This window comes from Quercus suber, unplaced genomic scaffold, assembly GCF_002906115.3.
Source record: "Quercus suber isolate HL8 unplaced genomic scaffold, Cork oak 2.0 scaffold_267, whole genome shotgun sequence".
NCBI classification, from domain to species: Eukaryota; Viridiplantae; Streptophyta; class Magnoliopsida; order Fagales; family Fagaceae; genus Quercus; species Quercus suber.
Window position 1 is genome coordinate 930,148 of NW_027069723.1, and position 16,998 is coordinate 947,145.

Consider the following 16,998-nt stretch of genomic DNA (forward strand, 5'->3'; position numbering starts at 1 on the left):
TGTTGTGGCTGATTTGGTTCTTTCTTCCCAAAGGAATTTCACACTGGTGGTGGTGGTGCCACCGTGAGTGCTTGAAAGCTAAAACAAAACTACTAGTGTTGGGTGTTTTGTAAAGTGAGAAGGTAAAATAGATAAAATGGCTTTTTGTGGAGCCATATTGCTAAATTTATAGCTCCATCAATATGGATGCTCTAACCTACAAAATTACATTAGGAGACAGCTTGCAAAAATAACACACAACAACTAATCTATATATATATATATATATGATAATAGGTAAAGTTGAGAGAAAACCCAATTAGATTTCAAATTGAAACTCAATTAGAGTCTAATTTTACGCTACGTGTCTCATCTAATCTAAGTTTTTAATTAGATTTTAATTAGAGTTTAATTTCGTGACATGCGTCCTATCTAATCTAAATTTTTTAATTTTTGTATTAAATGAGTTAATTTAGTGTAAAGAACGAGAAGTCCAACATATGTAAACCATAAAAAACATAATTTTTGAATGATTTTATATTTATGAGCCTTTTTTTTTTTGTAGAATTAAAAACAATTCAAGTTTATAATAATAATAATAATAATAATAATAATAATAATAGGTGAAACTGAGAGAAACTCAAATTAAAATTCTAAATTAGAGTTCTAATTTTGCAGCATGTGTCTTAAATTATTTATTTTCAAAAATTTTTATTTCTTAATTTTAGAATCAAAGGTGGGACCGTATCATAATTATTTATCTAAATGAGTTATTAAGTACAAAAGCTAAAGAGTCTAAAATATATGAATTGTAAAAAAAAAAAAAAAAATGCTTCACAATAATTAAAAAAAAACATGGACAATTTACATTTTATACCTAATAGTATCCTTACAAAAATTTTTAAAGAGTTAATAAAATATAAAAATGACTATCAATAGTATTTAAATTATATATAGGAATTATATTATGTATCTTATTGTATATCTTTAAGGGCATATTTGGTATATTATAGGCGAAAAGCTACTTTTAGTCCATACATTTTTAGGCAATTCTCATTTTAGTCCCTACATTTTATTTTTACCGCTTTTAGTCCCTATCCTAAAAAACGCTTCTCGTTTTGGTCCCTGTCGTTACATCAGAAACGGAGAAAGCAGACGTTATAAACGGCAGAAATAAATAATACTAAATTAATATTCATGTGGCCTAAATTAATAATAAAAAATGCCACGTTAGCATTTAAATTAAAAAAATTAATTTATTAATTTTAACGAAATAAAAAAAATTAAAAACAGAATTAAAAACTAAAAATCATATGATTTGAGATCTAAGTGTGTCTTGAATAAAAACAACAAGAACACAAATCCAGATTTAAGAACACAAACCCAGAAATTCAAAAAAAAAAAAAAACAACCAGTAAATCAAAACCTAGCCAAATCAACGCAAAACATCTAAATCATCTAACATCAACAACAAAACAACATAGCACCAATCAGACCACAAATCATCAACAAATCCAATAGAAAACCCAATCATCAACCCAAAATCCATAAACTACATCATCAAACCACAGATCCTCAACAAACCAAAAAAAAAAAAAACCCGAATCCTCTATAAGATCTAGCTGGCGCCAAATCGAGCTTGACGTCACAAATCGAACCTCTCTCTCTCTCTCTCTCTCTTCAATCACTTCGATCGTTTTGATTTCAAGAAAATTGTTAGGTACTGTATTCTGACTTTGTAGTTGTTAATTTTTGTTGAATAGGAACAGGAGGTGAGAGAGACTTAGAGAAGGGACTGACGATGATGACAATGACTCCAACGCCATCATCGACTCAAAACCCTCTCGCCAAGACTTCGCCTTCGCCTTCACTGTCTCTGTGTCCATCGGCGTCAGCCACGGCTCCCGTGTTAGTTCTATCCAATTCCGGCAAGTGGATCGACCAAGCCGGGAAGAAGAAGTACGTGAAGCAGGTGACTGGCCGGCACAACGACACCGAGCTCCACTTGGCGGCGCAGCACGACGATCTGGCCGCCGTGAGGCAGATACTCGAAGATATCGTTTCGTAGATGATGGGGGATTTGAGCGGCGAGGAACTTGATGCCGAAGTCGCAGAGGTCCGGGCTTCTCTCTTTCAGATCTGGACAATTTATTTGGCGCCGACTAGATCTCACCGAGATCCACTTTTGTTGTTGATGTTAAATGATTTAGATGTTTTGTCGTTGATTTGGCTGGGTTTTGATTTACTGGTTTTTTTTTTTTTGAATTTCTGGGTTTGTGTTCTTAAATCTAGATTTGTATTCTTGTTGTTCTTATTCAAGACACACTTAGACCTCAATTCATATGATTTTTAGTTTTTAATTCTGTTTTTAATTTTTTTTATTTAGTTAAAATTAATAAATTAATTTTTTTTTAAAATTTAAATGCTGACGTGGCATTTTTTTATTATTAATTTAGGCCACGTGGATATTAATTTAGTATTATTTATTTTTGCCGTTTACCACGTCAACTTTCTCTATTTCTGATGTAACAGCAGAGACCAAAACAAGAAGCATTTTTTAGGATAGAGACTAAAAGCGGTAAAAATAAAATATAGGGACTAAAATGAGAATCTCCTGAAAATGTAGGGACTAAAAGTGGCTTTTCGCCTAAATTATAATAGACACTGTAATGTAATAGATATTTCTATGACATAACTATTCAATTGTTTAGTTATGTTTTCATTACAATGAATAGTTATTCTTTATGAATAGCTATTCTTCAAAATGAGAAATAACTATTCCTTATAAAAAGTACTGAATATCTATTCCTTCACCTTATGTAATAACTTTTTAAAAAAATTTCCTAAAAAACCATTAGTTGCCACATCTTCAAAAGGAAAGAAAATAAATTTTCATTGTTGTTAATTATTAGCTCTATTTTGAATACTCTAAAATAAGTGTATTTTAGGAAATTTGACTTTAAAATGATTTATTTACACATTGTTTTTATACTCTACTAAATTGCGGATGTATATTCAGGATTCTATTCCTAAATAGTCAATAAACTAATGAATAATAATACTTATTACATTCCAACTTAATGTATTACTTGTAATACTTATTCCTATTCTCATATAATAATCATTACAGTGTATTAAACGTGTCCTAAGCGTATTCATGTATATGCACGGGATTACAAACTAGTGAATAATAAATACTTGATATATTTTGTTGTTTTTTTTTTTCCCTAATGCTACTCGGGTAACCCAATACTAAGCACCAATGAGTATTTTTCTATTAAAAAAAAAAAATACCAACTAGTATTAATTTGCAGGGGAAAAAAAATAATTGTTAAACAACAACCAACCCACGAACAAGGCCGGTGGCTTGGACTTTATATATAGAATTATAGATAACAACGAACAAACCCAAACCCATATGATCCATTTCATGATAATGGCTCTCACAATGAAAGTACCACATCCAACAACCATGTGGTTTCCTCTAAAACGAACTTCACTCTCATCATATTCATATCCATACCCAAAACCAATGAAAATGTCCTTACTAAATCTCAAAACCAATACCAATGCCTCTTTCACTGTCTCAGCAGCAGCCCAAGATACCAATAGAAAGCTCCCCATATTGCTTTTTGACATCATGGACACCATTGTTCGCGACCCTTTTTACCATGATGTCCCTGCCTTCTTCGGGTACTCATTTTTTTCTTGCTCTTTTTTTTTTTTTTTTTTTTTTGTTTTTTTTTTTCAGTTCTTTTTAGATGGGTATTTTTTTTTTGTTTCAATTTGGTTTGCTCAAACTGTGTTTTGTATAATTTTCATTGTTTTGTGGGGTTGAGAAATCTGAATGACTTACTCAACTGGATGGTCTTTGTTTCTGATCAAAAGGGTCCTTTTTCTTTTGCCAGGATATAGGATTAGAATTCCTCCAAATGAATGACACCAATAGTAATATTATATAATGTAATATATGCTATATGGTGAGGCTAGGTTTGGATTGCGATGAAAAGGCTATATATATGTGCGTCTGCATTTTTTCTATGGGTCCTATGGGTCCTGTGCATTATTTACGGACAGGCAAGTATGGATTTCAGCAAATTTTTCTTTAAAACTGAGTCTCACGTTACTATTCACACTTTAGACTTGTGTCATAAGGGATATGGAACTGTGACTTTAGTGATTTTCCACATTTTGTGATGCTCATTGTCTTGCAATGATGTTGACACATATGGTTGTTCAAAACCAACATTGTGAGGCTGGTGGCTGTAGATATTACCAAAAGGTTCTCTAAAGAGAATAATAGAACAAGAGAAGAAGAGAAGCGAAATGAAGAGCAGTTAATGGAATTGGCACAAATTTTTTGCCTTGATATAATTGGCACCTTGAGCACAAACTAGTAAAAGGGCCCTTTTCGTAGACACTAGCAACTTTGGCAGCTCATATAGGCGTCCTAAAAGCCACCCCAGTTGGCTTCATAGAACACAGGATTCACATTCTTACCTTTAAACTAATGATACTTCTATTATTATTGTGAAATGAAAATGTTGAAGCAAATTAACAACAAAAATTTGTTTGGGTGCCGCTAACAGTTAAATTTTTTGAAGTTTAAGTTATGTAAGTTAGATGCTTTGTTTCTAATTCTTCACTGCACATTTGGGTATCATGGTAGATATTGCATTAACTTTTGGTTGTTTTGACTTTAATGAAAAATAGATTATGTTGTAAATTTCCACTTACTATGCTTCCTGCTTGCCAGGACATTATTTTTCTTAACATCAGACTCTTTGCATTTGTTGCATCAAGTCGGTGACTCTTTTCCAAACAAGATTGCTTGATGTAAAGGAAAAGCCGGTTCTTACAAGCCCTTCAGCACCTGTATTAATGCAAGTATAATTGTGAATTTATATGAGACAGGGATGTTTTGACTTATAAGAGGAAGGTTGATCTTTAATTTGGAATGAAGGAGTTTACCTTGAGAATTAATAGTAGTAACCAGTTTCATGTGTCTTTTTTCTTTCGATTGCATGCCTCATTGTATCATATCTGGTTCTGCAACATTTGATTGTATCATATTTGTTTTCTGCCATTAAAAAAAAAAATGTATCATATTCTTTTCTGTGATATTTGAGTACCTTGGCGTAGGTCCAAGATATTTATCTGGCAAGAATTTGATAGGGCAGATATCTTGATGCTAATTATGATCTGGCAAGAAAATGTTAGAGGCTTAGAGCAGATATCTTGATGCTACTTTTGCTAGTTGGAATACCGAAAAAGTGCTATTTTTACTTTCCTGCTTGCACTTACAGTTTTTCCTGTATGAGTATTAAAGTAGTGCAACAGTATTCTTTCTGATTAATATTTGGTTGAACTCCACCTAAGATTAAATGCTTTATTGATAAGAAATTCATTCATTAAAGTGCAGTAAGGGGTGCAACCTTAATACAAGGGATGTATATAAAAGAAACACCTGAAAATTAAAATTAACACCTATAATTCAAAAGATCTAAAAACTCCAATGAGTTAAGAAAAGAGAGTGAGCTGGAAGGCTCCTTCCTGTCCTATCATATAGAGATCTTGAAAACAAAAGCTTATCCTTACAACCAGTGACTCAAACCCTTTAAAAGTGCATGTATTTCTTTCTCTCTAAAGGCGTTACAGTATCTCTTAGACTCTTATTCTATAAGTTACATTTCTAGATAGTTTTGGAAGATTTGATTTTTGTTATCATTTATCTCTTAGTTATTTAAAACTCAGTGGATGTCTCTGTCACATGTTCTGCTATGACCCATTTAATGAGTTAAGATGTTAATAGTATTCATGGGCTTATAAGATGAATTTTAATAATCAAGGTTTGACATATAATTGCTTTCACATTCTAACTGAAGTTAGAAAGACTCTTTTAATTTCTCTGATAATTCAGACTTTGCTTGATTCTTAATATTCTGTAATTTATTTTATACCAAGATAATCAAATTCAGATTTTATGCTCAGGATGCCGATGAAGAAATTATTAGAATGCAAGCACCCAACTGCATGGATTGAGTTTGAGAAGGGGATGATTGATGAGGTATGGTTGGAACTAATGACTGGTATTGAAAAGTACGTTTTTAAAATCTTTACTGCCTAAAATATCCATTCGTAGCATAAATTACTTTGCACTATCTCATCAATTTCAAACATTAAAATGACGGCTAGCATAAATTTGAGTGTGTGATTAGGCCTTGAGTGCTTCAACAAAGTATTAAAAAGAAATGAATGAATTTATTTTGTTTCTTTGGATTCTTGGAATCTCTTTGATTTTTTTTTATTTTATTTTTTACTTTTAACTTTTTAATGTTTACTTTTGTTTGTTTTTGTTTAATTAAAGTTAGGGTCTGCTGTATATCATTAAAAAGTTATGATATATAGCAATTTATGGGGATAGTATGATCTAGGAAAATTTGGGGAATTGGTCAACGTTTGCCTGGGTGGGTTAAGGTTTAGAAGTTTTGCTGATTTAGGGTTTAGAGTTGTAGAAGCAAGGACTAGGGCTCAAAATTGGCTAGGTTTTTTTTTTTGATAAGTAAAAGTTTATTGATCTCAAAAAAATGGAACACCCTAGTACACAGGGATTGTACAAGGGATCAAACAATCAAGAACAAAAATTACAAGAATCTAAGAAATCAAGAAAGGATGAAAAGGATTGGTTCCACAATGCAGCCAACCAATCCATTAAAGTTCTAAAGAAAAATAGCTTCAAGTTTGATATGGATCTCTCCTTATCTTCAAAGCACCGACTATTTCTCTCCCTCCAAAGGCACCACAATAAGCAATGGGGAACCATAAACCATATATACCCATTTCGATGACAGCCAAAACTGCCTTGCCCCACTACAGATTGCGGCATAACCCAGCTTACTCCAAACAACCCGAACATCATAGCCCACATATCCATTGCAACCGGACAATGAACAAAAAGATGATCAACTGATTCCCCATTACACTTGCACATGTAGCACCAGTCTAATATCCAAACCCTCCTTCTTCATAAATTGTCAGTCGTTAAGCATTTTCCTAAAGCAACAGTCCAAACAAAGAAAGCTACTCAAGAAGGAATCTTTTGCTTCTAAATGTTTTTCCAAGGAAAGTAAGTCATTAGAGCCCACTAAGAGATTGTAATAATCCCTAACCGTGAAGCCCTTCTCTCTAACAGATTTCCAGCACATCTTATCCTCACCAAGCCCTCTAACCGACGCACCATATATGGTATCCATGTATCTGGCCAGTGCCTCTAGTTCCCGAGCATGCACACCTAAAGAAACTTACATCCCAAAACAAGATTCCATTATCAAACTTCATAACCTCAACCACACTAACCTTTTGATCTCGGCAAAATCTAAACAATTTAGGATAGCTGACTGCAAGAGATGTTTCACCACACCAACGGTCTTGCCAAAATTTCACCCTAAACCCATCCCCAATATCATATAGAATGTGGCGAGAGAAAGTAGGCCATCCCCGACTAATATTTTTCCACATTTACAACCATATTTCACGGCTATCACTTGCCTCTAAAGGGCAGCCCTCTCCATCCCAAATCTCTATAGCCACTTCCCAAGCAGAGCTTCATTAAAAAGTTTTACCTTTTTTATCCCCAAACCACCCGAAACAATGAGAGTGCAAACAGTAGCCCATTTAACCAAATGGAATTTTGGTTCATCACCAATGCCACCCCATAAAAAATCCCTCTGAAGTTTCTCAATTCGGTTAGCCACAGAAGCAGGAATAGGAAATAAAGATAGAAAATAAGTGGGTAAATTAGATAGAGTACTTTTAATTAAAGTGACTCTACCTTCCTTGGATAAGTGCAAACGTTTCTATCATGCTAATCTCCGTTCTATCTTCTCCAGAATTGGGTTCCAAATTGTCTTATCCTTGCATTTAGCTCCCAAAAGAAGGCCTAAATATTTCATTGGAAGGGTACCTTGTTTACAACCAAGGACATTCAACAATAAGTCAAGATAATGCACCATACCAATAGGAACCAGCTCTAACTTGCCCAAATTTATCTTCAGACCATAAACCGTCTCAAACCAAATGAGAATCATACGGAGAAACAAAACTTGATCCAAATCAGCATCACAAAAAATTAAAGTGTCGTTTGCAAAGAGCAGATGTGACACCTCCAAAGATCTTCCCTCTAAACGACCTACATCAAAGCCTAACATGTGACCATCATGGACAGCCTTATCCAACATTCTCCCAAGGGCTTCCATCACCAAGAGAAACAACAAAGGGGACAATGGGTCACCTTGTCTCAACCCCCTAGAGTTCTCAAAAAACCCACAAGGAGTGCCATTTATCAAGATAGAGAAGCGAACTGTAGATATAAAAAAGAAAATCCATTGCCTCCATTTAGCAGAGAACCTATTTTGTTCTAGTAATTGCATAAGAAAACCCCAGTTGACATGATCAAAAGCTTTCTCAACATCTAATTTGCACAGTATCCCTGGCAAAGCAGTTTTCACTCTATTGTCGAGGCATTCGTTAGCAATAAGCTCTGGGTCAAGAATCTGCCTGTTCCTCACAAAAGCATTTTGAGAAGGAGAAATTATATCTTCCATAACCGTGCGGAGTTGGTGGCTAAGACCTTAGCATTGAGTTTATAAACCACCCCAACAAGACTAACGGGGCGAAAATCCTTGACTTCAATAGCTGGATTTTCTTTTAGGGATGAGAGTGATGAACGTTGCATTCAAGCTTTCCTCAAACTAAACTTTATAAAAAAAAAAAAAAAAAAAAAAATGGTGAAATACAGCCATAAGATCAGTTTTGAGAATACCCCAACATGCTTGGAAGAAGGCCATTGGAAACCCATTAGGTCCAGGCGCTTTGTCACCATTAAAATTCTGTATGACATTAAAAATTTCTGCCTTCTCAAAGGGTCTATCTAACCAATCAGCATTATCACCGGATATCCTAGGAAATACCAAGACTTCTGGAAAAGGTCGAATAACTTGCTGCTCCGACTATAAATTCATAAAGAATTGAGTAATACAGTCAGCAATCATACCTTGATCAGAAGACAAGGTTCCATCAACCATGAGGCTCTCAATATCGTTATTTCTTCTATTGGAATTAGTCATTCTATGAAAAATTTTTGTACTTGCGTCACCCTCCCTCAAGTGTAGCATCCTAGACTTCTGCCTCCAACTAATCTCTTCTAAAAGAGTAAGCTTTTCAATCTCGGTACAAAAATTAACTTGTTCTAACTTCTCTTCAGCTGTTAAAAGTTGAGTCTCCTCTCTAACATCCAAGTCATTCAATTTATTCCATAACTGCTGTTTCTTTAAAGTGACATTGCCAAACTCCGCTTCGTTCCATTTTCTTAGGTCCAACTTCAAGGCTACCAACTTCTTAGCTAGTATAAAACTCGGATTGCCTTGGAACAAATAGGATGCCCACCAGATTTTCACTTTATCAACAAAATTCTCCGCCTTAAACCACATATTTTCAAAACGAAAAGGAGTTCTACCTCTCCGTTGACTCCCCCCCTCCAATAGAATTGGGTAGCGGTCTGAAAGTACCTTAGATAGCCTTCTTTGTGCAAATAGAGTGAAATGATCCACCAAAAGCGGAGAAAAAAGAAACCGGTCTATTCTAGAGGCAGAGGAATTGTTGGACCAAGTATAAAGGCTTCCTTCCATAGGTATATCTATTAGCCGATGAAGAGAGATAAAATCCAAAGTGCCAGTTGACCTTAAAGTCATTTTGTTTTTTTTTTTTTTTTTGTTTTTTTGTTTTTTTGTTTTTAAATTTTAAACGGCTAAATTTTTGGAGTTTGATAGGTAAGAGGAAAGCTTTGGTTTGAGGTTGTAAGGAAAAAGGAAAAAAGAGAAATATATGGTGTTTAGGGTCTTTATGAATAGTATATAGGAACAACAGCACAGGAAAGAGATGAAGAAAAGTCATAAGAGAAAGGGAGAAAAGAATGCATGAAGGCCAACATGCCTCACTACTCAAACACTCAATATTTGTTTTGATAGGTAATAAGAATTGAACATCATGTTCACGATGGTGAACACTTTAAACAAGAAACAGATACAATACAATACAATACAATACAACACAAACACTCAGTATTTTTATAAATAAATTCTATCTATTCTTTAAGTAAATTGAGCACAAATATATGTTAGATTAATTCTTGTACTAGTAATATTTGGACTCCTAGTTTGGCTAGTAAACTAAAACTAATAAAGTAATACCTAATAAAAGACTAACTTAGGCTCCTTGAAAATTCTAGACTTAACTAAACTACCAAAATACCTACCCTTAACTTACTAATAATAACTTACTAATAATAAAAAAAATCCTTGAAGACTTTGAATACAAAACTGTTTTAAGGATAATGAATTTTTCTTTCCCGCCATAGTATTAAATTCTAGTGGAATGATAAAATCAATGCTTGGAAGACTTGTCAGCTTAAAATCCTTCTTGAATTGATCCATGGCAATAACATCAGTATCTACTAATAATAAAAAAATCCTTGAAGACTTTGAATACAAAACTGTTTTAAGGATAATGAATTGTTCTTTCCCGCCATAGTATTAAATTCTAGTGGAATGATAAAATCAATGCTTGGAAGACTTGTCAGCTTAAAATCCTTCTTGAATTGATCCATGGCAATAACATCAATATCTTTTTTGGGCTTAACTTTTCCATGATCAGCCTTATTCTCACCTTGCTCCTTTGTGGTCTCCATTGTCCTTGTAATGCATTGTTTTGGTTGTTCTTGAAATCACATGTGGTGAATTATAATAAGCCTGAATTTCTCTCTTTATTGTAACAACTTGATGCATTGAACCACATCCAATTGAGGTTGCTTTGGCTGAAAATTGGCAGGGCCCCACACTCATCAGATTTTGAAGGGGTATTGGGTGCAATGATGAAAGCAAGGATAAACATGGGTTCAACATATAATATATAAGTAATTGATAGCGACTGACAGATTATGCAAAGTTTAGTTCATAATGTGAAGTTCTTCCAACTTTGCTTCTATTGGGCACACTCTCTCATTGAATTGTAGCAAAGTTTTCTTCTTCCTTAAAATCTTGAGAAAAACCCTAGAATCTTAAATTTAGTTCCACATTGGTGATCACCATCTTGATTAAGAAATTTCAGCAAGCAATGAGTGGAGAAAATTTCATTATAGATCTTGTTATAAGATTTTGGCTTTGTTACCAAACCAACACCAAAAACAATTAGGGAATTTTTCTACAAGTGCTTGTGGTGGGATTTGTCAAATGTGTATTTCCAACGATTTGGTGTTAAGTGTTTTCTTGTTGGATAATAAAACTGGCTGCAACTCTTTGCTGGTTTTGTGATTATTCAGGAGCTCCTATGATGCAGGAGCATCTAAGCCCAGTAAAAAAGGTCCGCTAGTTTGTGATGTAGGAGGCAGTGAGAAGAATTTATTATATTTTATTTGATTTATTATATTTTATTTGGTTTTATGTATCAAGGGAAATTCTATAATTTCTTAATATTCTGGAATTGGCTGTGCTTGTAGTCCATTGGGTCTTACTTCAGTTTTATTTTAAGTTTGGTTATTTAGTTAGGCTTAGTAGTAAAAGCCTAAGGAGTCCAAGTCCAAGTATTATTAGGGTTTTAAGAAATCCTAGTTCAACTAATTAGACTTCTATTTAAAGAGTTGTAATGCTTTCTATAATGTTTTCAAAACTTCAAAACTATGAAGCTTTCTTTTGTGGTTTGTGTGATACAACCTTTTTCGAGGTGTGATGCCAAAGAACCCTAGATGTGATGCTTAGGAAGTCTAGGTGTGATGCCTAGAATTTATCTTTTATTTTTATTTTAATGTTCATAATACTGTTCACAGTACTATTCATAACAACCCAACCTTGGTTTTCTCCTTCGTTTCATTGCCTTTGGAAACCCTATTATCCCTCTTATTGTCCAGCATTTTTCCCATCAAAACCTAACTCTAAACCCTTAAAGCCTCAAAGCCCAAGTGCTACCAGATCTGCCCAAACAGTTCTAAATCAGATTTTGCCTATTAAACCTTGTTTCCCTTTGTCCTACGTCAGTTTGTCTCGCTCATAGTTGTCATAAGTCTAGTCTTTTAATTTTCTATGTTTTTATTTATTTATTGTTATGTCTTTAGTATTTTAAAAGTTCATGTGACTTTTAATGAAGTTGGATGGTTACGATTTAATTTTTTTTTTTTTGGATAAGTAATAAAGATGTATATTCAAAAAACTACCGCATGCAAAAAGGCATAAGGCAAATCAAAGATTATAGAAAGAGAATAATAATTAAAAAAGACAAAGAAAATACTAATTACAGAGGAGAGAACTAAGGAACATAGGGAGAGAATCACTAGAGGTGAGTCTCCAAGCCCTAGAGTAGTAAAAAAGGGAGCTACTAAAAGAAGCAAGCAGCTGGTTGTCGGAGCTTTCCATGTCCTCAAACATCTAACAATTTCGATCCCTCCAAATAAACCACATTAAGCACAACGGAACAAAATTTCAAATGTAAATGAGTGCTTTCCAAACCAATTCCACCAACCAAAAAGAGTATTTGCAACCGATCTTGGCAAGACCCATGAAATCCTAAAAGATCTAAAAACTAAACTCCACAATTGATAGGCCTTTCCACAATGAAGTAGTAGATAATCCACCGTCTCACCATTACATTGACACATAATGCACCAGTTAACAAAATCAAACCCTCTACCCTGCAGATTGTTGCCTGTAAATATCTTATCCCAAACTGCGGTCCAAACAAAGAAACACGCTGATAAAATAATATATCTACTCTAGTGTTTGCTGGAAATGATGCCAAAATGAAGTTTTTCAATTTTTGAATTTATTTATTTATTTATTTATTTTATTATTATTTTTTTTTTTCAGAATTCTCTTGTTGGGGTTAGGTAAAAACCGCTCGGATCGAAAACTTTTTTTTCTCCCTTTCTAGGCTTGACCCAACACATTTTGGCTTGAAATGATGTCAGGACAAAGTTTTTCAATTTTTTGATTTTTTTGCTATTTTTTTTTCGGAATTCTCTAGTTGGGGTCGGGTAAAAACCGCTCGGATCGAAAACTTTTTTTTCGCCCTTTCCTGGCCTAGCCCAACACATTTTCGCTTGAAATGATGCAAGGACAAATTTTTTCAATTTTTTCAATTTTTTTACTATTTTTTTCGGAATTCTCTAGTTGGGGTCGGGTAAAAACCGCTGGGATCGAAAACTTTTTTTTTCCCTTTCTCGGTCTAGTCCGACCCGCTTTGGCTTGAAATGATGCCATGATGAAGTTTTTCAATTTTTTGAATTTTATTGCTATTTTTTACGGAATTCTCTTGTTGGGGTCGAGTAAAAACCGCTCGGATCAAAAACTTTTTTTTCTCCCTTTCTCGGCCTAGCCCGACCCGTTTTGGCTTGAAATGATGCCGGGATTATGTTTTTCAATTTTTTGAATTTTTTTGCTATTTTTTTCGGAATTCTCTAGTTGGGGTCGGGTAAAAACTGCTCGGATCGAAAACATTTTTTTCTCCCTTTCTCGGCCAGGTCCAACCCACTTTGCCTTGAAATGATGCCAGGATGAAGTTTTTCAATTTTTGAATTTATTTACCTTTTTTTTTTTTTCGGAATTCTCTTGTTGGGGTCGGGTAAAAACTGCTCGGATCGAAAGCATTTTTTTCTCTCCCTTTCTCGGCCAGGTCCGACCCACTTTGCCTTGAGATGATGCCAGGATGAAGTTTTTCAATTTTTGAATTTATTTACCTTTTTTTTTTTTTTTTTNATAAGCAGATGATCCACAAATTTCCAACTACTTTTGCACAACAACGATTAACAACGCAAATATTCCTCTTCCTCAGATTTATCCAATGTAAGAGTCTTCCCCTTTGCCACTAATACATGTCCTTAATGCTGCACCGATTAATGAAAAATAGAAAGAGTGCAATAACCACACCAACTCTCCAGGACCTGTAGGGCTGCCATTGATGAGAATTGAAAATATTACTGAAGTAATGCACATGTTCACCCAAGTCCTCCATTTCTTCCCAAACCCATATCACTCTAGAAAATAAAGGTAACTACTCCAACTAACATGATCATAAGCCTTCGTGATGTCCAACTTAGAAATGACCCTTGGGATCTTACTACAAAACTTTGTTGTCCAATACTTCATTTGCAATTAAGACTGAGTCTAATATCTGCCTATCACAAAAGCATTTTGTGAATTTGATAGCAGATTACTCACTATGCCTCTTAGTCTATGGGCTAGCATTCTTGCCAATATTTTATAAAAACTCCCCACCACATTGACGGGTCCAAAATCTCTTATATTGCTAGCCCTCCCTTTGTGTTTTTAGAATAAGTGTAACAAATGAAGCATTACGGCTCCTCTCAAACATACTTGACATATGAATCTCTTCTTAGAATTGCATAACATCCACTTTAACCACCTTCCAACACCATTAGAAGAACCATCATAGTATAGCCATTTGGGCCAAGAGACTTATCCCCATTCATATTTTTATTAGCCATCTAGACGCTCTCTCTCTCTCTCTCTCTCTCTCTTACAAACACTTCAAAAAGGATTAGCGATAGAAGGTTTTCACTTGGTTTCTACAGCTACTTTATTTCTCAATTGTAGCACAAACAATCTAAAACTTTTCAAATTTACAACTCACACCCAGCAATCAATCAGCAATCAAAAAGAAGAATGAAGATATCTATAGGAACTTATAGATTATTATACAACAATAACAAGAACAAACAAAGCCTTAGTCTCAAAATTTGGGATTGGCTATAGATCCTCGATAGATTAGTTAGGGTCGACCAAAAGAAATTTGTATTGTTACTTCTTTTTTTGACAAGTAATAATGAATTTTATTGAATAAAAGAAACTTCATGTTCACGATGATGAACATAGAGTATATTCTCAAATATCATAAGAAAGTGATCATACTCCAATGATTATTAAAAACAATAAGATAAAGAAGATGGAGCAATTATTATTAAATCCAATGAGATATAGAAGATGGAGTAAAAAATTACATGTCTAACAAAATAAACTGCTTAGAAAAGGTTTTGGATTTCATCTAAGGAAAGCAATTGCACCTGGATCACTTGCCACCAAACAGCCTTTTCACTCTGTCCTAAGACCAATAGTGGAGAATCACAAAACTTTTCTGCAGGCAGCGGCGGAAGGTGATCGGAGAAAGGGTGGTGGTAGCAGAAAAGGAAAGCAATTAATGCCAGAGTTTCAAATTTCAACCGAATCAAATTTGAGCAATAAAAGCCATGATATACGCGATTTGAATGCTGGGAAGAAACAAGCAAATTCTAAGGCTAAATTGTCGGTTGAGATTACAGAGAGCAACAGCGGTGTCAACGATTCACCTTTAACATTGGATGTTGGCCTGAGATTGGAGCGTGGGCCAGATGGTGAGTGGGAGGTAATCTGGTCCAAAGTCAAGGAATTGGGCCGCAAAGAAAAACCCAAAGACAAAAACTTTAAGCCCGAAGATATAAGCCAGTTTAAACCCACAGCTCCCTTCAATGCAAAGCCCAAATTTAATCCCAAGCCCATCACAGTCTGGCGACCCAAACCAAAGCAAACACTTCAAAATGGCAAGACCCAGCCAGGTCACTTGATTTCTGCTTCGACGAGCTCAGTCAGCGACCCTCGCAGGCGATGTGGATTCTAACTCTGAGCTACCTCCAGCTGATTCCCAAAGCTTGTTGAGGCTAGCCCAGTCGATGAAAGTCTCCGACGGTGCCGGTAGTGACCTTATCGGCGCCGATGAGCCCGATAATGAGATTCTCAGCTCCGCTGAGTCCGATACAGCATTTCGCAGCTCCGATGAACCCGATGAGTCCGATGAGTCAGCAAAAACCTCCGATGGTGAAGAGAAATTGCACCAAGACATCCGTTTGATACTTCAGGAGAATACTAGCAACGTTAGCAAGAAGTGGGGGAATTCAGAACAGTGGGTGCTTGAACTTCGAGATGGAAGAAGAGTGGCGGTTCCGATTCAGATTTCTCTGCCCCCAGGTGAAGTCACAGAGGTATTGGAAGAGCAAACCCAATTGGCCTTGGTCCCCTTGAAGTGTCCAGATGTTGTGGAGGTGTCTTCAGCCCAAGTTGATGAGAATGATGTATTTGTGGAGGATTGGGTCTCAGACACTTGTTCAGAGTCTTCTGTACTACCTAATGTAGGGGGTTTGTCGCCTCTAAGTGTGGAACCGCTGGCCTTTTCTCTACCCTTGGCAATGGAAGGGCAGGAAGTGTTGGGTGTGGAGAATCCAGTGAGGGGAGAAGCTTACTCTGAGTGGTTCCAAACCAGATTTAAAGGGTTTGATAACTTCCTGGGCACATCCCTAAAAGGTTTGGAAAATCAAGCAACCACCTTTTTATTGGCCGTTGAGGCTGAATTACATCGTAGGGCTGTTTTGGAAAATAAAGCACGTGATTTGAAGAGTTCTGGGGTGAGAGGTATTAGAGAGCTGAAGGGTCTATTCAGCTCGATTAATTATGGTTCTACTTCAACTAGGCGCAGTGGTATTAATAGGGAACGGGCTCTTTCTGTTCCTAAATGAATCTGAAGATGATTTCCTGGAATGTCAGAGGATTGAATGAGGTTGGGAAGAGACTTCAGATTTGTAATTTGTTGCGTGCATGGAGACCTGACATTGTCTGTTTGCAGGAGACCAAACTTGAATGGATTACTAGAGGAATAGTTAGAAGTATCTGGAGCTGCCCATATGTTGACTGGTTGTATTTGGGTTCAGAAGGTGCTTCTGGAGGTATTGTATTGATGTGGGATCGGAGGGCAGTGGAAAAGGTGGAAGAAGCAGTAGGGCGCTTTTCTGTTTCATGCAAATTTAAAAACGTAGGCGATCAATTTGAATGGGCTTTTACTGGTTTATATGGGCCCAATTCGAACAAGAGGCGCAGGAAGATGTGGGAGGAACTGACAGGGCTGATTAGTTGGTGGGATGTGCCATGGTGC

At 35.5% G+C, this 16,998-nt stretch overlaps 1 long non-coding RNA gene across 2 annotated transcripts; it reads left to right on the forward strand.

Annotated features, from left to right (window-relative positions):
• Positions 1-3,353: 3,353 nt before the first annotated feature.
• On the forward strand, positions 3,354-11,502 carry LOC136070891 (uncharacterized). 2 transcript variants are annotated; one of them, XR_010632168.1, is made up of 4 exons: positions 3,354-3,672; positions 4,736-4,918; positions 5,971-6,078; positions 10,864-11,502. It is a non-coding gene; the product is annotated as an uncharacterized LOC136070891 (long non-coding RNA). The 2 variants fall into 2 exon arrangements; XR_010632167.1 differs by having other exon boundaries at positions 3,355-3,672; positions 5,971-6,046.
• Positions 11,503-16,998: the final 5,496 nt, after the last annotated feature.